The sequence below is a fragment of the Kryptolebias marmoratus genome, linkage group LG24 (assembly GCF_001649575.2).
Source record: "Kryptolebias marmoratus isolate JLee-2015 linkage group LG24, ASM164957v2, whole genome shotgun sequence".
In the NCBI taxonomy this organism is placed as follows: Eukaryota; Metazoa; Chordata; class Actinopteri; order Cyprinodontiformes; family Rivulidae; genus Kryptolebias; species Kryptolebias marmoratus.
Genome location: NC_051453.1, coordinates 16,916,705 through 16,924,111, shown reverse-complemented (window position 1 = coordinate 16,924,111; position 7,407 = coordinate 16,916,705).

Below are 7,407 nucleotides of genomic sequence, written 5' to 3'. Positions count from 1 at the left end.
ACTTAATCCATAACCGAATGGTTTAAGTCCAACATTTCAAAATGCAGCAAATAGTGAAAACAGCAGAGTGGTACCTATCTATTATTTTAGGAAATTTTCATTAGTAGAGTCATAAGCATGGTGGCAAAATCATAGACAATCCCTGTTACCTGGACATCACCTCTTTCAGCCTCTTCCATCTGGTATAAGACTTAAATCTATCAAGGCCTGCACAATACGGCATGCTAGCAGCCTTTTTTTTTTAACCAAGATTTGGGGCACTCGTCAGCTGGAGGACACTGAGGACCTCTATTAACGAACGTATAACCTCACCACCAAATATTGTACCTTTCTGTCAGAATGTGTTTGAAAAGGCCAACATGTCAATAGTTTTTCCACCTACAGTATAGTTTGTGTTTGAAACACTGTTTTGGATACGGTGATCTGTGTCAGAGTTTGAAAAAAAAAATGAAAGTAAACACATTAAACTTTTTAGCATCTGTCAAAACCACGTCATGTAAAAAAAAACTAAATCCCTGTGCTCCTTTTCTGACCCATCCAATTCCATATACAGGCCAACTGGGGACTGATGTCTTTTCCATGCAGACAATTAAAAAGAAGGTAGGATCATCTGATTTAGGTATGCTTGTGAAGCAAAGGTTTTCAGCACAAACCTAAATGTTGTGTTTGTAAAAGAAGGCAGAAAGTGGAGTTTTACAGGGCATGTTAGATGAACTTGTTAATGAGAAACAAACCAAAAGACAGGAAGTCATTTATGTCAAGATGACATAATCACCTGCTGCCCCCACGTGCGGCCCACATCTGCGAAGTTTATTAGCTTTTTATCCTTCTTTCTCTTCATTTTGTTTTTCCATCCATCTCTCCACACAGTGTATAGACACTGTGTCACACCTATTCTGCTATGAGTTAAGTAAGCAAATTAAATTTTCTATTCGTGATATTTTAGAAACAACACAAAAAAATTCTTAAAGCCTGTTTAATTTGAATTTATAGTCAGAAAAGATAAGCTACAGCTGATAATTTACCAATGGAGTTCTCTGAATTAGAGAGTATGTGTTTTGACAATGACTTGGACCTAGTTTGATTACCAAAAAATGTAACTATTTTCTTCCTCGTTTTTGAAATTTAGCTTTTACCCACACACACTTTAAAATGAGGTGGTTTTTTTTGCTCACATTTGTATTTTGTATGGGGTACCGGGTTGTATTTAAGGGCTATCCACTCCCTGTACAACCAAACCAAGAGCTGTGTCCACAAGGTCAAACTTGTTCCTGGCAAGGGTGGGACGTTTGCCTCCAATCTTGTTTGTGGTGTTCATGAACAAGATCCGAAGGTGCAGTCACGGAGAGGATGGTGTTTGGTTTTATGGAACCTCAGGGTCCCAGCTCTACTTTTCGCAGATGTGGCATCCTCAAGCCGTGACCTTCAGTGTGCACAGGGCTGGTTTACAGATGAGTGAGAGGCAATTGGGATGAGAACCAGCTCCTCTGTGTTGAGGTTTTCAACTGAAAAAAGGTGAAATGCTCCCTCCAAGTTGAGGGAGTCTTTGTCTCAGGCAAACAAGTCCATGTATCAGGGATTCTTGTCAGTGATGGTAGGCTGGAGCTTGAGATAAATCCACATGTTGGGGCTTTATCCATGGTAATTTGGTTGTTGACCTGGTCTATTGTGGTAAAACCTAGCTAAGCCAAAAAGCAAAACTCCCAATTTGCCGGATTGTATACATTTCAACCCTCACCTATGGTCATGAGATATGGATCTCAAAAGAACAAGATAACTGAAATGAATGTCCTCATTTCCTGTAGGGTGGCTAGGCTCAACCTGCTGCTGCTAATGAAGTCATCCTCACCAAATCATCAAGTTCTACAGAAGCATGACCACAAGACATCCATTTCAACCAGGTGCTTTAAAGCAAGAACACATCTAAAACATGCAGGAGAGTGGCCCCTGAAGAACAGAGTTTGACGCTCGTGCCCTAGACAGACCCAAATCGCTGGAGAGAATTTATATCCTCTCCCACCTGAGAACGCTTTGGGATCTCTCAAGAGGATCTAGACAGTGTCACTGGAGAGAAGGATGTCTGGGTTTCCCTCCTGACCTTGTTAACCCTGAAAACCCAACCTCGGATAAAAAGAAAACAATGGATGGGTTTTGCTTCAAACTTTTCTTTTTTTACACATATTAATTTATAAAAAGAAATACTGGCTTTTATCATTTCCTTTGACATTAGTGTTGGACAAACTTTATCAACTTTATTGCTATGATACTTGAGTAGGAATATATACACCAGACAAGTCATTCTCCCATTGTCACCAATTACTGATATACTCCACATGGATAAATAAAACCTTAAAACCAGAGCAGAAGAAATAGGTTAATCCATACCTCCTGTCTGTCACAGTTAACACAAAATCCATATTTAGCAGTAATTTTTCTCCTCTGATTGAGGTTTCATATATCAAAAAGTGTCAGAATGCCCCACTGAGACAAAGAGATGGTGTTAATCCCAAACATTAATCCTCATCCTGCCTACTCATGGGCCTATTGAGCTTCTTTGCTCAGCCATTCTTATCTCCATCAATAATGGCCACACAATAATGCAGAATTATGAAAAACTGGGTTAATACTTAACGAAATCAATCCTCTTTTTATTTAATAAAAGGCTGCTCTATTTTCCTTTTTCACTCATGCTATTTTTGTTAAATCTAGGACTTTGTCTGTGATGGTCTATTCATCCCAGTGAAAAAGCATTTGCAGGTCATGAAATAAGCTGTTGCTAGCCATCTATCTCCATGTTTAAGCCTTTTTTAGTCAGGATGGAAACTTTATGGTTCTTTCTCTTTAACCTTCTTTTCTGACGCACCAGTTTCCCTTTTTGTTCTCTGAGGGTAGGTCATATTATGTCTACACGCTTCACGTGTGCTAAAACCCAGCAAAACAGACACTGACACAGTATAAATATGACTGCTGGAAGCCTGTGCTTCCATTTCCCTCAGAGAAGAGCAGAACTGTGCTCAGGCCTCTTCGCTGGACTCCCCTCTCAGCCACTAGGAATGAAATAAAAAAGGGCCTCAGAGCTCCAGGCCTCCTTAGGGCTCTCCTGGAAGGGGCGACCTCGCTGCATCTCTTCCACACACGCTCACCTCAACGTTTAAAGCCAACCAGAGCCACCCACAGTAGCACTCTTGTTGTGCTCTGATGCTTTTTATATCAGCGGGCCATTTCACTCTACACCTTATGACTGTGAACTTCATGGCAGGAAATAAAGATGGTTAGTCAGTGTTGCTGCATTCAGAGAAACTTTGCGCTTTTACACATTCTTTATCAGAGGTACTAGACTGAGTTTTGATAATCTAATTTAAAGGCCAAGCTTTCCTTGAAGGAATGCATTTTGCATGCAGCCTTTTATGTCCAGGTCTTTGACTAAAAGCATCTTATGTTGAGAAATGGCAGTTCTAGCCATTTTAACCTTGAAAATAACATTATGGGCAGTCACATGTTTATTGCAAGATGTCACACTCAGAGTATGTCTTGGGGATGACTCTCAGCTACTACCACCTCAAGTTCTAGCTCAATACCTTTAAAATTGACTGGGGTATAGCCCTTTTTATGTTGGCTAATGTTGATTAGCTGTGGTGGCCGTTTTGAACTGGATTGACTCCAAAGGTTAATCAATTGCAGAAGAACATCCAATGATTACTTTCTGAAAGTTTCATTGCAATCAATCCAGTGGTTTATGACATGTTTTGCTAACAGACCAAAACGGTTGAATCCAATAGTTGTTGCCAAAGGTTTTAAGCAGAGGTATTGCACAATAAATAGCACTTGGAGTATGTGTTATAAATTACTCTAGGCTACTACAACAACAAATTTTACTACAATATCTGTAAAACTGACTGAAATATACCCGTTTTGTATTTTCCAATGTCAGCTGGCTGTGGCAGCCATCTTGAATTTGGTTGCTTCCAAAAGTCAATCAATTGTAGCTGTATTTCAAAAAATGCATTAAAAATTTATCCTGTGGACCAAATGATATCTTGCTAACAAACAAAGATCTTGTGCAATCTGCTAACACTCAGACATCTGTTGGGGATCAGTGTCACCTACAACCACCCAAATTTTAGTTATAGCCTTTTTTGTGTTTTTTTAAGGTCGGTTGGCTGTGACGGCCTTCTTGAATCGGGTTATGCAGCTACAACCAATGATCATTTTCATTGAGTTTCATTAAAACTTGTCTTGTGGGTCACGAGACATTTTGCAAACAGACACACAAAAAAACATTATCGCCCACCTTTGCCACTGCATTCCTCTGTTGCTGGGTTATTTACCACCAGCTATATGTGACCTTCTGTTTTAAAAGCAATGCTTCCAGAGTGTAATATTTTAGTTTGGACATTTAGTCAATTTTATTAGCGTCCATATGTTACCTTCTCACCTCAGGAAGAAATGCCAGCTATAGTGGAATCTCACAGGAGTTCAAAGCTGCTCAGACACATTCCAGCTGTCAGATTCAGTATATTCAAATCTTCAGCGCTAAAAATGGCTTTTATTTCATACTTCATCATAGTGCTGCTTAACTCTTTGTACCTTTGGTGTTTAACAAATTAGGAGGGAGTCGTAATGCATCCAACATGTGTCAAAACATCGCCAGTTTTTCTCATGATAACAGGAAGTTGGATCTGAAGTCTTGCAGAAGGCAGAATACTAATCTGAAGACGATTTGAGTAATAAAAACAGGGAGTGCACTGGACAGTGTGTAACAGAGAGGGATGCTACACCCAGAGAGCCCTGGGGGAGCAGTATGTAATCCTTGGCCTCCAGGTGGTGATCCTCTGCCAGCTTCTCTTACAGCCAAACATGACCACAACATGGGCCTCTCTGCCTCAGCACCAGTCTGTCTGCTGTTACAGCCACACAGTCTTCTTGTATGCTGCTTCAAAGAGGCCAGACTTTCTTAGCTGATTGTTTTTATTTGTTTGTTCGTTTTCAGTCAAGTCCTTGAACCGGCTCATTTCGAATTTAATTTAATTTTTGTATGTGTTTTTAGTCCCTTAACACTGACTTATGAATCATTCAATCACATAAAGTAACTAACACAAAGGATAAACCAGTGTTGTTTCTACACCTAAAAGACAATTTAGAAAAGCAACTATAGACTAAATTAAACCTAACATCTGTATTTGCAGCAGCTGGAAGTGTGTAATAGCTCTTTGTGATCCACCTTGTAGGTGCATGAAGACTTTTGACTCTCTTTACCTTGAACAAATATATCTGCGTCCTTCTGTCTAAAACTCCTTTTCAGAATAACAAAGATTAATTGTTAATTTTCTTTCCATTGATTAGGTTTTATTTCTTGAGCACCAGTAAAGCGGCTGCAGCTGTATAGTGTCATCAACACTGTCTGAGCTTTTCCAGAAACTCTAACCTTTATTGTGCAACACTGTACCCACTTAAATCAATTTTTTTCAGATCCAGTTTGAACAAGGGAAACATTTACCTACCAGGCCTGTCCACCGTGTTTTAAACTGGCGCCCATCATCCTTCATGTTTTCTTTTCTATCTTCACAGTGACTTGATTGGGTTTTCTGACAGTTTTTTTAACTTTTAGAACAGTGGTGCAGGTTGCAATCCACATCGTCACTTAAGTTAACTTTGAATTGCTTTAATTACTGAGTTTTCATTCCAGTAAAATAGTGAATGCTCAATATTATGTGATATCTCACGTGACCTGTTAGCACTAAGAATTTGTGTTGTGAATTACTCTCAGCTATTACCACACCAAATATTAACTCAATATCTGTAACATTCCCTGAGCTATAGCCATTTTTGTGCAGGTTAAGGTTGATTAGCTGTGGTGGCCATCTTGAATTTGGTTGATTTCAAACGTTAATAAGTTATAGATGTGCATCCAATTATTACTTTCAGAAAGTAGTGGTTTATGAGATATTTTGCTAACAGACTAACAAGTTTGACTCCAACAGTTAATGCCAAGGTTTTAGGCAAAGATGTTATGCAACGTGTTGAGCTTGACATGTGTGCTGGGGATAATGCTCAGCCCCTACCACACCAAATTTTAGCTCAATAACTGAAAAAAATTGATTGCATTATAGCCATTTATGTGTTTCCAAAGGACAGTCGACTGTGGTGGCCATTTTAAATCAGGCTGACTCTAAAATTTAATCAGCTGCAGATGTCAACTTAACAGTTACTTTCTGAAAGTTTCAATAAAGTCTGTTCAGTGAATGCTACCAGTACAAACAAACACACACACAGACACCGGCAAAAACATTTTCAAACGTGTTTGTAATGAGCTTTTTATTTCAAAGCACATATAATGGAGCTAAGTACATTTAGCAGGAAAAACAGCATAACTATCATTTATTTTGTACAAAAATGAGACAATACAAAAATACTAATATTGAACTTCATACAATTGAGGTTGTATTTCTTTAAATGCATATTACAAATGTAACTATAACAATCTATAATAGTTCATCTAGATACAAAAATCTGTCAATCGATGCTTTTTAAGCAGCATTTTGTAAAGAACACAGGTCTGTGATCATAATGGATAATATCTAAACATGTTAAGAAACAATATTTTACAGAGTTAAGTTTTAGTGATTTATACATTATTTATATATTTATAATAAAAAAGGAGAGTGAAAACGGCTTTGTGAAATGGTAGGACGGACTATACGGTGAAAAAGATGTGCAACATGGTGGCGTGTGTCGTTGGATCAGAATATCTGAGAAGGCTGTAAGGAAAACGGACCTCTGTGCTGTACAGCAGTTAGTGATTATACAGGGCAGCCGGTAAACGTGCAAGGTTCAAAGATGCTCCTTAGAAGAGATTTAAAATATTAGATCCACAGTTTTTAGAACGTTCACCTGCTCTGCCACAGTGGCACACAAGGACACACACACTCACACACACACACACACACACTTGGCACAATTAATAGTGTGTGTTTCATTTGCCACATACACAGCTCAACAAGAGGGGGTTCCTGGTCACAGGGCACAGCGCTGCTATACATGCAAACATGAAATTGCACACGCACACACACACACACACACATATATAGACGCATTGAGAGACAAACATCAGTTGCCAATGAGGGATTCTCCCTGCCAGCAGAAAGAGCTCAAATCATCCCAAAATCATGTGCCAGCTTAGCTGTAAGTCATTACCCTCCTCTCCACGGAGACACACCACACCCTTTCATTCTGATTCCTGGCTGAGGAACACAGAAAGATGTCTCCAGCTCCTGTTAGGGGCGTGGCACAGCCTCACCTCTCGTACAGGTGCTGGGAGACTGGGAGGTCTGCCTCCTGTTTATTTATTTATTTATTTTTTTCCCACAGATGATATCCCCTCTCCCCCCCCACTTCTCCCTCCCCCTC